Genomic DNA, 20872 nt, shown 5'->3' with positions numbered 1-20872 from the left:
TGTGTGTGTGTGTGTGTGTGTGTGTGTGTGTGTGTGTGTGTGTGTGCGGGCTTGCTGGTAGAACAGCCAGGTAATCAACAGGTGTGTGTAATGAAATCTCCATTTCACACGTGCAACTCGCACACCTTGCTGTTCTCCCAGAATGTGGTCTCCCCTCGTAAAAACATAGCGAAAGGTGACAACAGAATAATGATAGTGTCTTTAACAACTTTTTTGTTCGGATGTCCGAGATTATGAGACAAATCATCAGAGCTGGTCTGTCGATTTCATGTGACTGTGCAAAATTTGGTTTTGTTGCATGCATTAGATTTTGTGTTAGTGAGCAATGCATCGGTCTCAAATCAAATCAAACGCTCTGTGACAAATCAGTTCAAAAGCAACGACATCTGAGGCGAAGCTCCGTCGCTGGTGATCAACACAAAATTGTATATCTCCCCCAGGCTTCAGTCTTTTTTCTCCGTCTGCTGAACAGTCCCACATCTTCCTCATTCACACAGCGTTTTAGGTTTCCGCCATGACCCTACGTGTTTTCACGGTGTCCTCCCATTTGTGAGAACTCCCAGTTGTGAGACACATTAATTAATGGTTCAGTGTACACAGGTGGTGCTTCCCCATCCCTGTTGCTGAAGAGTACCCGCAGGAGGCATAGTTCATTAATGAGTTAATCAACACAGAAGACATTGTTCGTTGAAGAGCATTTATTGTTTACAATAGATACTGAAATACTGAAAAAGATTATCGTGAACAGGCGATATATTCTACTTGTTGAAGGCCTGCCATAATGGTGATCCGAAAGAGCAGTCATTTTTTAAAGCCATTTATCTGAGTAGGTTAATTACTTTATCTTTTAGAGTTTTATTAAGTTACCTCCACAAGATGCAGTTAATAGCTAATCCATAATTAGCTGGGGTTAATCCATTCTATCAGATAGGGGAGTAAGGTGTGATTTCTTTGCTAACTACCTAGTTCACTGTCTCACAACTGGGAGTTTCTCAACTGGGAGTTCTCACAAATGGGAGTAGACCGTTTTCACTGACCTTTGGCTAAGACACGCTAGTTCCGGTGACCTTTATGGTGTCATATTTCGTATCACAAACCTACGTATAATGGGTTTCCCAACCGTCTTCCTGGACCGCTCAGCGACGCTGTCTGCTACCGATCGTTGTTAAGTGTGGGCTGACACGAAGCGAGCAATATTTGATTAGCAGCTCCAACGACTAACCGTGTTTGACAAGCGGACGCCGCATTGCATAATATCCAATGTTTCCCTGTGCCCGACGAGAGCTGATATTCGACTGGGGTGTATATTTTTGATAGCCATGACAATGCGCTGCAGGAAACATTGTGTTTTAACAGGTGAGAAATTTATTTGGATTCTTATTCCCTCTTTTCCTTTCACGACGGAGTATATTATTCCTGTTACAGCAAGGGAGCCTATGCGCCTTTTGTTTTTGTTTAACCTGAGCGTCCTGGTCTATACACCAGGTGGAGATGTCCACGTGGTGACGGCCCAATTAAACTGATTCCTGTCCTTCCTCCTTATACCGCACCAGAAAAACAACAATACGTATGAATGACCCTATCTAAAAATTTATGTACAAAGTATGTGCCCCCCTCCGTAGATCATGTACAAATTAATCCCCTTCCCATAAGCATTAGTATTTTGATTTTAAGCATAATTTTTTTAAATGTGTTTATGTACAAAATTGTTGACCCCAAAAGTGCATGTGTTCAAAATTGATGCCCTCCCTCGCTCCCCAGAACAAAATGGGTGCCCCTCGTACAATCAGCAACACTCCCACCCCCACCCCCAGCCATACATTATCAACGGTCCCCTCGTTTTATAACGAGTACACGTATAACGAACTATTGTTTTTTACCCGGCCACATTCATATTTTGCTTGTGATGCATGTGTCGAAGCAGTGTTATAACGAGTTAAAATTAGTGGTCACTTTAAGTCCACTTTGTTTTACAGTAGCTTACTGTATGCTGTAGTCCCCTACGTTCGTTACAACCGTAGCTCGTGTTAGGGACTGAAAATTATATCTGCATCTATATTTAAAATATTCACAAAACAAGCTATACCATCAGATGTCATTGTTGAAGTATTTCATGTGTACCAGGTGGGATATATTGGCAAAGGTGATAAGCTTATGTGTATCTCCACCCTTGATAATAAAGTCTACACGAGGTTGGGGAAAGAGGGCAGGGGAAAGCGTCATTTGGTACATGTTACTACCCTTCCGCCTTATCTGAAGGAGTCCGTATCTCGTGTACGCGACCGAAACAAGGCAACCCAAACTTTTTATCCCCGTATTTCGTTCGGATAAACAAAGGGAGCAGGATTGCATCACACTCTCTAACATTCGATCTCAAGCGACTTTGCTCAAGGATAGAATCACTCAACAGAGCTACAATAACCTGGGACTGTTTCACGGTGTGCGGAAAAAAGTACCGGAAAAAAGTTCTAAATTTACCTAGGAAAAAAGTCCTCCGGAAAAACGTCCTATTTTGAAAAAGGAGATTTTTGAAAAGGAATAAAAAGTACTTCATAGTTTTTCACAGCGTTTATTGATATATTCATACAACAAATGTAAAACAGACAGAGGTTAATACTGATGAATATTAATGTATACTCACGAAAATGTAAGTACTTCAAGTAAATGTAAGTACTTCAAGTAAATGTAAGTACTTCAAGTAAATGTAAGTACTTCAAGTAAATGTAAGACACTTTGACACTTACAACTCATGCTTTTGAAAACATTATTTTAAAGATCAAAGATCGATTTGAATATCTAATCTGTCCGTTATAATCACAAAATGTAAGTACTTCATGTAAAAGTAACACAATTTGACACTTACAACTGATGCCTTTGAAAACACAAAAAATGTAAGTACTTCATGTTTCTAAATGTCAATTAAAAGATCAAAGACCTAGTACCTATCTAACTATTTAATACGTCCTTTTAATCACCCTTTGTATGTGAATACTTTATGTGTTTATAAGTGTCATTAAAAAGATAAAAAGATCCATTAAATAGCCCATATGTGTGAGTTATCAATGTTTTTCTAAAATCTTGGACCTCAAAGTTGATGAATAAATAGCTTTTTATTACAATAGGACTTTTGTCCGGAGTACTTTCACCATTAGGCTAACCTTCCGCTCCCCAGTCTGAAATGAAATTATCATAGTACCAAATCACTCACCCACCAGGCAGCGAGTAAAACCCCAACCTCATTGGTTGACACATGTCATCGTATCCCTATAGCGTGTATCGATACTTATGTTCATAACTAGACTGTCTGGTCCAGATTTATTTACACACAATATAGCTGGAATATTGTTGAGTGTTAAACAACAAACAAACGACCAAAACAATCTCCACCCCACTTTCACGATCACGACACTACCTTCAGGACAAAACCAAACCCTTAAATGCCGGGGTTCAAACCTATACACAGATAGGGTGTGGCCTCCTTGCCTTGTTAAAGCTGTTTTTCGATGCAAAGCAATGCAGTATTAAAGTGCATTCCATGAAATACCACAAAATTGACTTTCCGGTTCATGATGAAATTAAGCCATATTTCACCCCTACCCCTGACCCCATGCTGTGCAGGGTTATGGGTGTACACTTGTTTGATGCTGACATCACCATGTTGAAGAATTTATTTTCAGAAAATAAGCAAAATTTGAAATATGCTAATCAAATTCATCTTTTTAGTCATCAAAATATGTAATGAAAGGGTTGTTGCGCCATTTACAATAATGCACATGTTTTTTCTAGTAGTAAATTCCAAGGTTAACCTTTGACATCACCAGACTCTTGCCAGGCACCCCTAGCCGTTACAGTCCTGCCACTCATGGGCAGATAACATCTAAACTGCTGAGGAGCAGCCAATGGGAGACTAATTGGAAACCCATGGGTTTTTGGGAGGTTTGCATCCCGACCTTATATTATAAGATCAAATAACTGCCTCGGAAAAGTGCAGAAAAAAGTTTAAAATAATATTACATAAAATGGGTACAAAATAGCACAGTTGATATCCCCAAGGATTGTGTGGTATGTATGTGAGTGGTATTTGCAAGTATTTTCATGTATTATGAAATACATTGTGTCTATTCAAATTTTATTTTTCAAAGACACTGGTCACCGAGTGGGGATAACAACTTGTAACTAATGTCACAATCCCATTCTTCCATGAAGAAGGCTTCTCTCGGACAAAAAGTCCATGCTATAATGTCGTGAATATATTGCTGAAATACTGTAAAAACATTAATCACTCAGTCAGCTGTTGCCGCAATGTTATATCATAATTTTGACGTTTCCATATTCAAAATGAATCGCCTGCCATTAACGGACCTCGTTATAACGCCGCTGTACAACGATATTTACAGTTTGTTGCTAGGGAGGGAGGAGTGGAAGAGAGATTATGGCCGTCATTATGTATTTTTATCGATTTGCTTCGCAATATCATGCTCATATATTCGCTTTGTTTGTGTGTGTTAGCACGCCAGTTGGTCTTTCGAATAACATTGATTTCATTGATCAGGTTACTGGCATATGCCAGTTGGTTGTTTTGTTCATTAACGCCGTACTCAACAATATTCCAGCTAATTAGCAGTGGTCTGTAAATACTCGTGTCTTGACCGGACAATCCAGTGATCTACAGTATGAGCATCAATCTACCTAACTGGAATACAATGACATGTGTCTCTTTCAGAGAAATTGCCCATGGCAACCACGTAATTTTCTTTGTTCTTATTGTATCTATTATTGTTATACTAAAATAAATAATAACATTTTCACTTGGATACAGAAGCACAATTTACTCTCTGCCAAGTTACTATTACTTCAAGATTAGTTAATCCTGGGCACAAATAAATAAATTAGCATAGTGTCATTCGATTGCAGAGGTCTAGCCAAAAAATGTAGACGTAGAGAAATCATGAATTTATATAGAAAAAAGAAATTCTCTATTATATGTTTACAAGACATACATATTTCCACAGAGTATGCGAACACAATGAGAAATGAATGGGGCTTTGAGTGTGTCATTGCTCCAAACCCCAATGGTGTAGCCATTCTTCTAAATAATAACTCTGAATATCAAATAAAATATGTCTAATCTAAAGACGAAAATGTAAATTACATAATTTTAGATGTTAACTCAATCAAATCGGTTGCGTTATATAGCAGCTTTCATTCGGTTATTACTATTCATGATATGTATATCATGGCAGAGGAATTTCTCAAGTCAGTCCCAGGTACAAACAATGAACATTTTTCCCACTTGGCAAGCGTCTGCGAATTTGTGGATAAATGTAAGGGAAATTCACAGAAACAAACATTAATGTCAGACTTTTTCCAGAAGAGAGTTCGTCTTTTTGTAGTAACAAGATTCAAGATGGCGCCATGTATATCTATCGATTGCCGATAGATTTTGTTCACGGGTTTTAAGAGGTATATGTATTTCGTATTTCATTTTGCTAGTATTGAAATGTGTTCTCATTTATATACTGTTTGCCTCCATTATCTACATCACCTAATGTATTGTTGTGCTATATCCATTATACCTGGTTATGAAAGTGACCATTTTGCTGTAACTCATTTAAAGATAAGTTAAAGGGACGTGGTTATTGGAAGGTTAATTATAACACATTATTATTGAGACTAGAGCCATATATAACGATAGCAACTTAGTAATGAAACCAGACGTGAATACGCAGACCTTACATATTCAAATGAAGAATTAAACGAGATTAATGATGAACACTTTCGTTTGACTATCTTTTTGGAGACATTTGTAATGAAACTTAGAGGAAAATCCATTTCGTACTCGTCATATCTTAAGAAAAACAGATATATGTCGCATAGGAGACGAAATAAGAAGTAACTTCCAAAACGTTAATAAAACACTTCTTGCTGATTTATCTAAAAGTAAACTGAATTCGAAAAACTAAAAGAAGAAGAAATGAAAGAAATTAGAAATAGAATCCAGTGTTATGAAGAAGGGGATAAACCTACAAAGTATTTTTGTCATATTGAGAATAGAAGCTATACAGACAGACAGACAGACAGACAGACAGACAGATTTATTTCGTAGTGTGGCCATGAGGCCAATAGTACAGTGACATTTTGACATCATGTTCTTTGGAGCGCAGGCATGAGAAGTACACTGGCATTTATAAGTATCATAAAACGTTATGGATTTTGTTTACAAATATGGCTAGGCGTAAAATAATATTTGCATTTTGGGTGTTAAGTAAATTTACAAACTTCTCTATGTTGGGATTTACACAATAATATAGTCGTATATACCTTATGCGTAAATCAGAAAAAACAGGACATTGTAACAGAACATGGTACTCGTCCTGGACAATATTGACGCAATGAGCGCACATGGCAGAACTGATATCATCATCTTTGGATCTTCTATAGGTTTGTACATTCAGTTTACTGATGCCACATCTAAATTTTGTAAGAGATCTGCGGAGTTGCATAGAGGATAATACTTCTAGATATGTTTCATGGACAATGTCATGTTTAAATAGTGAATATGCATACAAATATTTGGAGCTTGCAATATCGGATGACCATTCTTGGTAATATATATCTCTACAGCGTTGTTTGAATAGCTTTAAGAACATATAAGGATCTCCAACTGTTTGGTGGATCCATACATGTGCATAACCGTATTGAAATAACAATGTTCTAACTGAAGAGGTCCAGTTAGTATCTCCATTATCATCTAGATTTTTCATCATATTATAGCAACGTTTAGAGTGTCTTGTGGCTGGCTGGCTAAGTAGTCGTAACCAGTATGATATAACTCTTGTTTTATAATTGACTTGGAGTGGATATCTTCCACATTCCGCTAAAACAGCTTTATTAGAAGAGCGATAACCAACTCCTAGGACAAATTTGCAAAACTTAGAGTGGACTTTTCAATGTTATGACGATACATTGTTCCCTAAATTTCGGAGCCGTAGAGCAAGATTGGTTGAATTTTGCCATCAAAAATCTTAAGGCATGTATCTGGGGAAAGATATTTAAATCGACATATAAATGTTTTGATAGGATATAACGCCTTCTCGGCTTGTTTACACAGAACCTCACAAGCTCTTGAAAACAGGTTCCGGCATGAAAACACTATTCCGAGATATTTATAATAGGAAACAGATTCCAGTCTTTCAGAGCCAATAAACCATTTTTCATATTTTGAAAGTCCACCACCTTTTTAAATACAACAATCTTAGTCTTTTCGGTATTAATCGACAGTCCCATTTTTGCAATATGATTTAAGAACATCTATTTTCTTCTGCAAGTTTATGACACTATCTCCAAATATGGCGACGTCGTCCGCAAATAATAAGATAGATAATGCATCTACAGTTTCATCAATGAATGCACCACTGTATTCGCTATTCACAATATCGTTTACGAGTTCCTCTATATATAGAATAAATAAAACGGGAGACAGTATACAACCCTGTCGGACTCCGGCTGTCGACTTAAATACATCAGTCATAGTCTGCTTACTGCATCTCACAGCTGCTCTCACATTCGAATACATATTGCGAAGCAGAGAGGTTACTTTGCCATGTAAACCATTATTCAAAAGAACATACATTAATTTATTCCTATCAACAGTGTCGAAGGCTTTTTTGAAGTCTACAAATATACAGTAGAATTTGCCACGTTTTTTTCTTATGTATTTATAAATTATTAAGTTAAGTATGAATATCTGGTCAATTGTACTGTAACTGTTTCGGAAGCCAGCTTGTGACTCAGAGAGTAGTTCTTTGGTTGATATCCAGGATTTTATACGCGTGTCAAGTATTGATGTAAAAACTTTACTGATAATGTCTAGAAGCGCTAATCCCCTATAATTATTAGGGTCATCTCTATTTCCTGTCTTGTGCAATGGGACTATAATGCCTAAATGCCAAGCTTCTGGCAGTTTCCCCGTATTAAGAATTTCATTGAAAAGACGTTTATAGAAAGGTAACAATACATGACACGTAGCTTTGATAGCCTCCGCCGAGATACCATCTGCCCCAGGGGATTTACCGTTTTTCAAGTTATGAACTGATTTTCTAATTTCTTCCTCCGTAATTTCATCACACAACATATGGTCACAGTCTTTACATTGGTCGCAATTTGTAACATCATGGTTATCGATAAAGTGTTTTACATCATCATCAAAGTGGGATTTATGGTCGTTATGTGGGTTGAGCAGTGAACTGAAATATTCAAACCAGTTATCAGCTGATATGTTACAACAACTGCGTTTCGATTTGCTGTGTTTCTTAATGGCCTTCCAAAAGTCTTTACATATATTGCTCTTTGTTGCATCTAAGATTTCATTTTCAATATCTGTCTCATATACCGCTTTTTTGTGGTTGCATAGGTTTTTAAAGTCTCGTTTTGCATCGAGATACTCGGTGCAATGCACAGGATCGGCTGTCGCTCTAAATCTATCGAGAAGTGTATACTTTCTGCGTTTTAAAATTTCACATTCTTTGTCAAACCATTTAGGTTGTGTCTGTTCGTGCTTTGGTCTGTGGGTCTTGCGTGTATGGGAGTGTTGGGTATCAGTTAGAGAAAAACAGTGTCTGAAAAGGTCAAGCAAGCAGGTTACGGTTTTATTAATGTCCTTATGGATATTGTTATCAAAGTTCTGTGTGAAAGTGTCAATGGAACTGCACATAATATCCACAAACTCACCGAGCTGCTCCGGTCTCCACGCGTACCTGTCGAATGCATGTGACTGAGTGTGAGTGTGTGCTGCACGTGCGGGACCAGCTGGCGGGTCACGTGACAACAACAGGCTTACTGTAATCGGGAGGTGGTCAGACTCTGTTCTTGTGATTATTTCAAAATCTTTATAATAATCATATAAATCTAGAAGCTATACAAACTTGTCAACTCTCTCAATATTGATAATGGGGAAGAAATGATAGAGGAACAAAACGGTTTTACGAAAACCTATATAAATCAAATTATGATATAGAAGAAGATAGTAAAGCTGTATTCGAAAATATTGCCGCTCCTTCTTTAGGTAAAAAGCTGTCAAATGAACTAGAGCGTGACATTAGTCTTGAAGAGCTTTTCTATGCTGTTAAATCAATGAAAAATAACAAAAGTCCAGGTCTAGGTGGTTTCCTCTATCGAATTCTTTAATTTTTTTCTGGAAAAAATCTCAACATTTGGATTCACCGATATACATAGGAAACTTTCAACAAGGATTCTATGACCACGACGATGAACAGAGGAGTATCTCTACACCAGGTAAAGAGAGAAGAAGTTTACAAATGGCGACCCGTTTCTAAAAGTTTGGTTTGGTAGTAACATTAAAATCAGGTTAATATATTTCTAATGCAGCCTCGTGTATGATGCAGAATGGTCACTTGTCAACGTTTTCGACAATGAAAGAGGATGTAGACAGGATGATCCCGTCTCTCCGTATGTATTGTTATTGGTAGCAGAAATACTAGGCATAATGATCAGATAAAACCACAGAATAAAGGAATTGTGTCAAACGACATCGAGCATGTTATTGGTCACTATGCAGACGACACTGACTTATTCCTGGACGGTTCTGAAGCCTCTCTTAACGAAGCTATGAAAACTTTGCACTCCTTTTACAAGATGTCAGGTGTGAAAATAAATATTGACAAAATAAAAAAGCAGTATGGCTGGGTTCAATGGCAGGTAGTAAAATAGTTTTATTCCATGATTATAAGCTGGATTGACATAATGAGAATTTCGACGTATTGGGAATCAAATTAAAAGCTCATTTAGAAAACTTATGGGTAATCAATACAAAAAGAAAGACTCGAAAATATAAAAGAATTCTACTGAATTGGAAAAGACGTAATTTAACGTTGATAGGAAAATAACAGTCGTAAAAGTTTAGCTTTATCCACGACTGTCCACATCCTCTCATCTTTCCTAATCCCCAGAAAACATTTATTACTTATTTGAACAGATTATTCTTCAAATACATATGGAATGATAAACTTGACAAAATAAAACAAATTAATTTAGTGAGAATGTACGAAGTAGGTGGTCTAAGTATGGTCTATGTGAAAACCTTTTATCGACTATGTTTCAACATTTAATAATTATGATCTTGCCGATTTCCTTTTGCAAAGCATTGTTCTCATAGGAGCCAACATTATAAAACACTAAAATTACAAGTCCATTCTGGAAAGACTCTCTTGATGCCTGGCAAATGTTAAAAGATATGTGTAAATAACAATACTCATGAAATACTCATGCAACCACTATGGCTAAAACACCAGTGTAACCAACCAAGCTTGATCGTTCATAGCTGGATTAGACATTGAGTAGTTTATATTAAGGTTATTTGTAGGGGTGGGTATTGCAGGGAATTTTCATATTGCGATATATTGCGATGCAAACGCATGTTTTGCGATATGTATTGCAATATATTGCGTGAAGTGAAAACTACTTATAATTGAGGTAATGCTTGATTTATAGAGCAAATACACAGCAAAATCACTATGCTTGATTAAGCTTTTTTACAACTTTTATTCATGATTAAAATAAAAAAGTATGAATAATATTTGGCACAAATGAAAAAAGGAAATATCCGAAGATTTCCGAGTGTTACGAAGTTTTCCGAATGCAAGTCAAAATACCGGTTTTCGATCAGCGTATCGCAATACGTATCGTCTTCATGTCTGAACCGGTAAATACCGGTAAACCGGTTATATTGCGCAGCCCTAGTTATTTGTAATGACCTCGATTTTCTATCATATGCGGAACTTAAAGGAACATTAGACATTAAGGGTTCTGTGCTTGATCTTAATCGTGTTCTCCTTAGTATACCCAAACAGTAGAAAGATGTTATACGAACAACAAACAATTCTAATATACCGACCTTATCCTTGGAACGATTCGATTAAACATAGTAAAGGCTCAGGGATATTCTATGATAATTTCATATCGGATTATAACCTTCCGAATTTGTGTCTCAAATGGAACGGGGAACTAAATGATTTGGTAAATTTGAAAACCAAATTTTCACAATAGAGACCATTACTAAAGACACGAAACTCTAAGATTTTTAATATAAGTTTTTCACAGAGACATTTAAGAACGAGAACCACAAAAAGTGAAATTAATAGATAATGACCTGTGTACATTATGTGGTTCAGCAAGTGAAGATATTTATCATGTATATCTTGATTGTCCAATCATCAAAATGTTGTTACTCAAGTCCTTGGTAAACGTATGGAATGTCAAATCATGACATTTTATTCTGTTGGAGTGGTAATCATTTATTCAACCACATGATATTATTGGCAAAGCGCCTAATTTTCGTAATGAATATGAAAGGACAAAAACCTGGCTTTACAATCTACAAAACATTATCAAAGGACGTTTATGAAATTGAGAAATAAATCGATAAAAACGGGAATATGAAACATTTTTACAGAAAATGGAATGTTCTAGATGCATTCCTTTACTTTAGATTTTAGCCTTTCACATTCTCCGTATAACTATGTAGCATTTCAGTTGTTTAATCTATAATCCTAATACAGTAAATATTATACTGTCTACGTTTTCATATGTAATTTGTAATAGTTTGGTTTCTACCCATATATCATGTTCAACTGTAACCAAGTACAGTGAATAAAAACTTCAAACATAAGTCAGCGAGCCCCACCACCGATCCTGCTCGTCGCCTTTTACGACAAGCATGGGATGCTGAAGACTAATTCTAAGAATCTAGATCTTCACGGGTTATCCAACTGTCGAAAAGCGTGTTGTTGAACTTTTTAAACACCATGGGAAAAGTTCCCGATGCATATCTTGAATATATCTGCATATCTGTCATCGTGAAACAGAGTTCCTCTTTAAGTTACCCAATCTTTTGTACCAGGGTATTTCAGTAATTAAGAATACAACTTTATGAATGACAATTTCTTGTTTATTGCATAGAGCGACGTTTTAGGTTTTGCTTTTAATTTATAACGGTGTAAGATTCTATACCGAAACGTTGCTCTATGCAATAAACAAGAAGTTGTCATCCATAAAGTTGTGACCCATCAACTTCTATAATACCAATATAAAAATCAGAGTATTTAAATCCATATTAGTTTGATGAATTGTGGATATCACGAAAACTCGATTATATACAGACCGCAGCCATGTACCTGGAATATTGCTGAATGCGGCGATAAACAGCAAACAACCCATCCAACCATACTGCAAATAATCATTATAAAAATACACAAACAATGCTGGAAACAAACAATCTCGATGCCTTCAAGCTGAGACCATCTCTCTCTCTCTCTCTCTCTCTCTCTCTCTCTCTCTCTCTCTCTCTCTCTCTCTCTCTCTCTCTCTCTCTCTCTCTCTCTCTCTCTCTCTCTCTCTCTCTCTCTCTCTCTCTCTCTCTCTCTCTCTCTCTCTCTCACACACACTCTCTCTCTCTCTCACACACACACACAAAATTGCATTTATAGATCTTGATCTGTTATCTGTTTGGTTGGATAACTGCAGAATCAGCCTGTAGAGAGCGAACGTGTGTTGTTGCCTTATAAATAATTTAAGGCAATGGGAATGTGCTTTTGAGGGGAGGAGGAGGAGGGAGGTGCACGCCTCCGTATATTGGTAATACATAAAATGTTGAATGAGCACAATTTATTGTTTTCTGCTAAATGTGATGACTGTGTAAAAGAATCTAAATGTTTTAGATTTTATGGCAGAATATGTCTGAATGTTTCAAAAGAACATTGGATTTATATTTCATACAGAGAACGTGGATATATATTTCATATAGAAAAACGAGACAGTAATAGGAATGGTAATAATATTTGCATACATTTAAATCAGATTATTACACTGATATTGTGTGAGTTCTTAACTTACTAGACGCGAGCGGCGCATGGTGACATGTGGAGTGAGTGTGAGTGTATGGCGGCGGTCTGTAAAAATAATGGAGTGACATGTGAATGACTCCACGTGTTTAAACTGGAGGATTTGAGAACACTCCAGCCCATCTTCGTTTTTTTTGTAATTGTAAAGTAGAAATGAAATGAAATCTCTTTTTCTTGTTTTCTGTCAGGGATGATTGTGTTAATTTTGCTACAACAGATAGAAAGTTTTATTATACAATCTGAAGTTGGAAAATGTATTTGATAAATATGTTATCTCAATTAGCCTTATATGTTGCCATAACCCTACTTACTATTTTTTTAGAATACAGGGTCCCAATCCACAAAGCATTCGTAACGTTACGACTCTACAGTTTACCATAGGCTTACGAAGGATGTAGCGCAACGAATGCTTTGTGAATCGGGATCCAAACTTCCACATGAATGGAAATATTTTCACATTTTCACATTTCCAGTGTTATATGTGATTCAGGTGGTTTTATCCTCTCCCTCTTTGTGTCATTTAAGAATTAAACTTGACTTCCCAAAGCGAGATGATTTGTTGTATACATGCCTTTGCTTATCTATGTATTTTCAGTTCTAATCCCGCTTTTCATTTGCCTATTGATTGGACAAACTATTCTGTCAGTGACCCGTCAAATTCGATACAGCCGATGTAAGTATTCCTCAATGTGTATGGATGATTACACTTTTTTGCACATCTTCTTTAGTCGATTGTCAACCAGTGGAATGACGCATTTTGTTCAGCGTGCCACTCATACGTGAATACATGCCTGTTTCTGGGTACAGCGTGTTCCCCCATCACCTGTCAATGCAAAACGTTATACAGTGTTAGCGCTATTTTTTTAACGGACAAATCATACATCGGCTTAGTTCCAGCAAGAGGCATTCGTGACCAACTCGTGTTATTCCGGGACAAGGCCGGATTAAAGGTTACGGAAGGGGCGAGTGGTGACGAATGACAGTTTCCCTCTTGCTCATTCGTCACCACTCGCCCCTTTCCGTAACCTCCAAGAAGAGTCGTAGTCCAGTCGATACTTGTTATGTGCGAAAATACGACAAACCAATCAGAACGCGCGTAAATCAGCGCGGTGCTTTGATAAAAATAATCCCGAATACTTAAATCGTTTATAGCATTATGTCCTTGTTTAAAAAATCATGAAAAATATATATTGTCATATTGACGATTTTGCTGCCTATTCTGAAGTTTTTAATAAGAATCATGCGAGTGACGGTGAAAGATTCAAATACACGCACGTGCGTTTGTTGACATAACTGCTCTCATAGGTCCAACTGAGTGTATTTCTGACGATCTTGCGGGCTTGTTATGGAGATTGTACGTGCGCTTCGACCAATTTTAGGAAATGTAATTATAATCGCTACCAGTTTCAAAACAATAATATCGTATTTGTATGTAACTAATCAACCTTAATCTTTAACATTGGGCTTATATTTCATATCTCTGGGGATATTTTAGTCTGACTGTTTTGGTCATTCATATTTATTTTCAGCGAATTCATTTAAAAATTCCACCAGGGGTGTGACAGCAAGGTTACACGAATGTTCAGTTTGAGAAATATTTTAAAGACATTTTGAGTATCTGCTTTGGGATTTAATGTAGCTGATTTTTGTTTATTTTATTTGTATGTTCAATAAAACAATTCCCATTTGTGATGATTAAATCCTATTAAGAACCCTATTAATTAACATAATTGGAAATATAAGGTAAACACCTGGTAATAATTACATTTTAAAATATGTCTTTCACAAATATGTTTTTTCCTTCTTTAGTTGTATCAAAGAGGTTTAATTCTTTAAAAATAAATAAGTGAAAAAACCCAAAACAACAACCTAGCAATACAATGTACATGTGCTCCGGTGATTTTAGAAACATTGGAATCAAACAGGGATAGATTTATCGTTCTTGTTTAAAGTAGTTCAGATGCTCATGCACCAATATGAAATCCTTCCAGAGCGGCACGAGTCGCTATTCGGCTCGTCACGGAATAACACGAGTTGGTCACGAATGGGAAACTCTAAGGGCTCTGTCCAATGAGCGCTCACGTTACATTGCACGATCTGCAGTATGTCCTATCATCAGGTTATTAGTAGGGGTGGGTATTGTAGGGAGTTTTCATATTGGAATATATTGCCATGTGAAAGCATATGTTGCGATATGTATTGCAATATATTGCAAGAAGTTAGCATCGGGGTTAAGGCGTTCGCTCGTCACGCCGAAGACCGGGGCTCGATAGGCCTATTATTGTGTGAAGCCCATTTCTGGTATACCCAAGAGTCTGTGCCAAGGGGTCACACCAGGATTGAAATCACCCAACCGTAAAATGGTGATAGATAAAGAGGACCTGAAGTTTAAAAACTTGTCTAAGTCAGTTAGGTACAAGTCTTCAGAATATGGCCCCTGGATTCATATTGTTGGGAATTATGTCTATGTGGTTATTAAGTTGGAACCGTTAATAACATTAGGAAGATAGTCACAACTACTTTGAAAATGTGTCCCACGATTGCTTCTAGATACAAACGTAATTCCCCATTTTCAGTGAAAACACCGAAATTCAGTGATCGACGAGTCGTTTATTAATGTAGACAGGAAAACTCCCCTGGTTGTCCCCACTGTCATATTGCTAAAAGCGGCTTCAAACTAAACTCACCCTCTCACACAAAAAATGGAGGAATGTATCCGGTATTCTGTTGTCTTTCTCACATATGTTATTTCTACAGCAAAATTATGTATTAAAATGAAGGTATTTTAAACCATGAAGGGCATGTTTTGACGATGGCGAACAACACTTCACATATGCTACCATGCCTTTGTTACTTCTCTGTGATATTATTTAGGTGTTTGTAAACATAGGGTAGTCTGCCGTTAACATATTCTTGTGAAATAACATGTCGTGGAGTGACCTGCAAAGTTGAAAATGTGAAAAAGTTTTGAATATATCAGGGTTTTTCTTATGTGATTTCATGATCTCGCTCTGAAAGTCTTGATGTCATTTATGTAGACTGAAGTTAGTAGTTGTTCTCAAGGAAATATCGATTGAATATTTGGGGAAAAGCCGCCTTCCATCATTCTGTTGACCCACAGTGAGTGAGTGAGTGAGTTCAGTTTACGCCGCGCTCAGCAATATTCCAGCTTTATGGCGGCAGTATGTAAATAATCGAGTCTGGTCCAGACAATCCAGTGATCAACAGCATGAGCATCGATCTGCGCAATTGGGAACCGATGACGTAATGTCAACAAAGTCAAAGAGCCTGACAACCCGATCCCGTTAGTCGCCTCTTACGACAAGCATGGGTTACTGAAGATCAATTCTAACCCGGACCTTCACGGGTACCTTAGTTGGGTGAATGAGTGAGTATTCCAATTAAATCAGCGTCAGAGGTGTTGATCCAGGCAATCCAGTGATGGACATCATGAGCATCGATCTACTCCAATTCGGATACGATGGCACCCATGTTTATCATGAGAGGCGAGAATCGGGATCGTGTGGTCAGGTTCGCTGACCTGGTTGATGCATGTCATCGTATCCAAATAGCATAGATCGATGCTCATGATGTCAGTTACTGGATTTTTTTCTTGTCCAGGTGTGATTACGGACTGGCCGACATCATATAGGTTAAATAAAGCTGAGTGTAGCTTAAAAACAACAAAAGAACATACAGATACATCAACCGTCAAATAATCAAACAGACGACTGACTGACTGAATGAATATGGTTTTAAGCCGTTTTCGGCAATATTCCAGCAATATCACGGCGGGGGACACCAGAAATGGGCTTCACAAAATGTACCGATGTGGGGAATCGAACCCGGGGCTTCGGCGTGACGAGCAAACGCATTAACCACTAGGGCTACCCCAACGCCCCTCAAACAAACGAAGAAACAAACTTCACGAAATACCCGGGAATGGTGGGGTATCCTAATGGTTAAAGTGAAGACCCGGGTTCGATTCCCCACATGGGTACAATGTGCGAAGCCTATTTCTGGTGTCCCCCGCCGTGATATTGATGGAATATTGCTAAAAGCGGCGTAAAACTATATTCACTCACTCATGACAAACCAGTCACACAGGCATCCACACATCCCACGTTCATCACCTGTTAGCAAATGCATTGAAACGTTTGCTTAAAGATACCATAAATACAATACAACTCTGCCCAATCTATTTAAAACGGGTTAACTTGTTTGATTATGTTATCGCAGTGTATTATAATAATTCATATTATAATCATTATTTGATTGTATTATTATAAATAAGGGATTTATAATAAATCGACGTCACTATGTTTCAGACATGGCACTAGACATAGACTTTTCCTACTTAATGGAATTGCGGGAACGGATAAATCCAGGTTTGACTTTTTCATTACTCTGTCTTTGAACGGGCAGAAGGGAATAATGTAAGGCTCGTTTCACAAAAGACCGGGTTCGCTTCCCTCAAATGGTTGCAACTTTTACGTCAATTTCCTTTGTCATTATTGCCAGAAAATTGCTTTTAAAGCGGCTTAAAACATGACTCTCTCACTTTCTCTTCATAGTGAAATCAAAATGTCTCTTCATTAATTCAGCAACAATTTATTGCATCTATGTGACGACAAAAGGTGTGTGAGGAGAGGTGTAATTTATGTACATAATTTGAACAATATGTCAGTTATATCTGTTTGTTGGGAATTTGAAGGGATGGGGATGTTTCAAATGATGCTGACCTCGTCGATTAAAACCCACAAACACAGGATCGGCACTGACAAATCTTGAAACAAAACAGTGCAAACCTGATTCGAACCCATGATGACAGGATTCTGTAAAACAAAGGGAGGTAACGCTGTACAGCTCCTAGAGCTTTGCCCGCTTGGTCACCCATGTTACACATAAGGCGTAAGTTGCAGACATATTACAAGTTGTTCACTGGTCACGAAGGGCTCAGGGAACATAAACAAACATCGAGGGTACATCAGCCAATGGGCCCCGAGGGACCAGTGAACAACGTATTTATCTTACCGAACACCTCAATGTTAATTTTCAATTGTTTGAAGTACGGGTACAAATCGTTTTGTAGCTATCGCTAGATTTTGCTGACAAAGAAAACCGATTTAGAGTTATCTCCCTTCCATCTATTTGCATTCACAAAACATCGGTAATTTCCGTAAATCATACGTGATTCAATGTTATTCGAGATAGAGAATTACTACCACGAAGTACCAAATGAGTTGCCATTGACAGCGGGGTACATTGAAATGTTACCCGCTTGTAAGCTGGGTACATTGAAAATAATAGAAGAGCGCTCAGCCAATCAGAAAACGACACTTATGTGTGAGGTAAGATAAATCGTTATATAAGCCATTATGGAATCGGTGATGATCTGACAGCGTGGTTCTTTGCTCTCTCAAACCAAAACAGTTAGCATTGTAATCAAATTTGAGTAAAACGCCCGAAGTGAGGCACGTCTTCCATGTCTTTGGTAAGCTAGTGGTAAAAAGCGTTCGCTCGTCACACCGAAAACGCGAGTTTGATTTTCCTACATGGGTTCAAAATGTGAAAAACTCTGAATGGGTTGACGATTGATCACAAGACTGATCAAACTTATAGTCAGTCAATCTCTTTCTCTACATTTTGTTTTCATGACCCCATTTGAACATTTTAAATGATGTTTAACTTTTTTCAGCACCATTTGAAACGTTTGAATTTGAGGAATTGCTACACGATTACAAGAAGAAAAAATAAAAGGTACGTGTTCCTGTTTTGATTGATTGCAGGTAAAAGATATATGTATGTTAAATCCAGGTGTACTTTAGATGAAAACAAGAGAGTACAACGACTGAATGGTAATGCTATGTTTTAAAATGTCTGTCTTGTCAACTATAGATCTACAGCAAGCGGGGCTATGGAGAACAAATCCAGAATTAAATTCCTGTGATACCGAACCAGTTGCTGGTGAGTAAGTAGGCCACACGAGATGCCAATACAGTGCCAGTTACAGGGTCATCTGTAACATGTTAAACTTGATATTACACTTTGTCAGTAAAGTACACATTCTATAGTCCGTTTGGCTTCCGCCTGTGTGGACTTATGAATTGCAATCTAACTCGAAAACTAATAAACATAACAAACTCAATGAAACGCTGATCATAATCAAAAAACATCATACCAACTCTGTGAGGTTTTGCAGAATTTTGTCCTAAAAAATAAAAACAGTTGTTTAACAAACTATCATTAAAATATTGGACACAGTTCACTGTTTGTTACGAGGGAGGAGTGCGGAGGGGCAGCCAGGTGTTCGAGAAGCACGTTCTACAGACAAAGTTATTTATTCATTAACCTGTGCTGCGCCGTCTCCATCCGTATGATGTTTTTTGATTATGATCAGCGTTTCACTGGAGTATTTTTATGTTTATTAGTTTTCGAGTTAGATTGCAATTCATAGTCCCCTTTGAGCCAAACGGACTATAGATCCTTTGAGTTTGTGTTTGTGTTCGACCTCCGTTGGGGATGGGGAGGGGCGACAAAATAAGTACTAGAATATGAATCATCACTATTTCATAGTGATTCATAAACACATGCTCTGTCATCATATCGCATGGTGACAATCACTGGATTGTCTGGTCCAGACTTGATTTGTTTACAAACAAGATCGTACAGCTATAATAACAACATCGTACAGCTATAATACTTGCTCACACCAAATATGTTCTCATGATGTTGTCACCAGTTGTACAATCGATTCTGCTTTTAGCAGGGATTTCTTCTGGGTGTACAAACGGTTTTGTCGCTTCTATTTAGCTGAGAACGTTGTATCCAAAGTACAACATATGTTTATGACGAGTTGGTTAAGACAATGCCCAACCTATCTCATTCTCATTGACCCATTGCACGATTCCTTTGTCTTTACCGGTTGCCAAGCAACTTCATTTTAACCTATACTGAGGCTTTCCAGTTAAATGCCATCGAGCAGTTTGTCCAATGCATGTGGATGAGCTGCAGTCGTCCGTTAATTCCCTATGAATGAACAAACTGGTCCTTTTTTCATAAGTATCATTGTATTAGAGCGAAGTAAACCAGATACCGGTACATTGTGTAACAACACAGGTCAAAACACTTGTTTTTTCTGAACATTACAAATCAAAAGTAATTTTCTCATAGTCAGATCTCTCAAATATCCGAATTTTCTGCATGTGAAAGATACAGTGTTGTGTGATCATCATCATTTGTGACGGAGATACAGATTTTATGAGTGAGTGAATGAGTCTAGTTTTAGTCAGCAATATTCCAGCTATATGGCGGCGGTCTGCGAATAATCGAGTCTGACCAGACAATCCAGCGATCACCATCATGAGCATCGATTGGAAACCGATGGCATGTGTCAACCAAGCCAGCGAGCCTGACAACCCGTTCCTGTTAGTCGCCTCTTACGACAAGCATGGGTTACTGAAGACCAATTCTAACCCGGACCTTGACGGGCACAGATTTATGAGTTACATATAGTTGAATATTTGTCATTAGTGTCTGTCAACGAAAAAGTTATATACACTTTTAAAAACATAAAACCACAATGACTAGCTAATGTCTCTTTGGTGTTCCACAAAATTCCCTGAACATATAACGAGTGGTTTTACGGTTTTAAGCAAGAAAAGCAATCACTGTTCCTCTGTGTAAGTGTTCAGAATAAGTACTTCGTTGCTGGTCACAGTGGATTGTTCGGATCCTTTCTGAAAGTGGGGGAATTATTATGTCTCACCAGAGACAATTCTGGTTCCGAACCCTCATCCCTAATAATTTTCTGAAAACATTGTATGTAAGAGCTTTTGATAAATCCTTTGCATATACCAGGTAATTGTGTTTGGTTACTGTAAACCTGTGAGTGGATATTTATTGTAGTCACAAGGAATTGTTTGGATTTTTCGTTGAGGGGGTGTTCCATTATT

At 37.6% G+C, this 20872-nt stretch overlaps 1 long non-coding RNA gene across 1 annotated transcript; it reads left to right on the top strand.

The window, feature by feature from the left end:
- The first annotated feature begins 1118 nt into the window (after positions 1-1118).
- Positions 1119-18860, top strand: LOC124270377. The gene is made up of 5 exons (XR_006896745.1): positions 1119-1356; positions 13513-13590; positions 17246-17305; positions 18616-18677; positions 18816-18860. It is a non-coding gene; the product is annotated as an uncharacterized LOC124270377 (long non-coding RNA).
- The last annotated feature ends 2012 nt before the right edge of the window (positions 18861-20872 follow it).

Source organism: Haliotis rubra, unplaced genomic scaffold (genome assembly GCF_003918875.1).
Source record: "Haliotis rubra isolate DU_JTF1 unplaced genomic scaffold, ASM391887v1 Scf1510, whole genome shotgun sequence".
NCBI classification, from domain to species: Eukaryota; Metazoa; Mollusca; class Gastropoda; order Lepetellida; family Haliotidae; genus Haliotis; species Haliotis rubra.
This window is presented reverse-complemented; position numbering and strand designations above follow the sequence as displayed.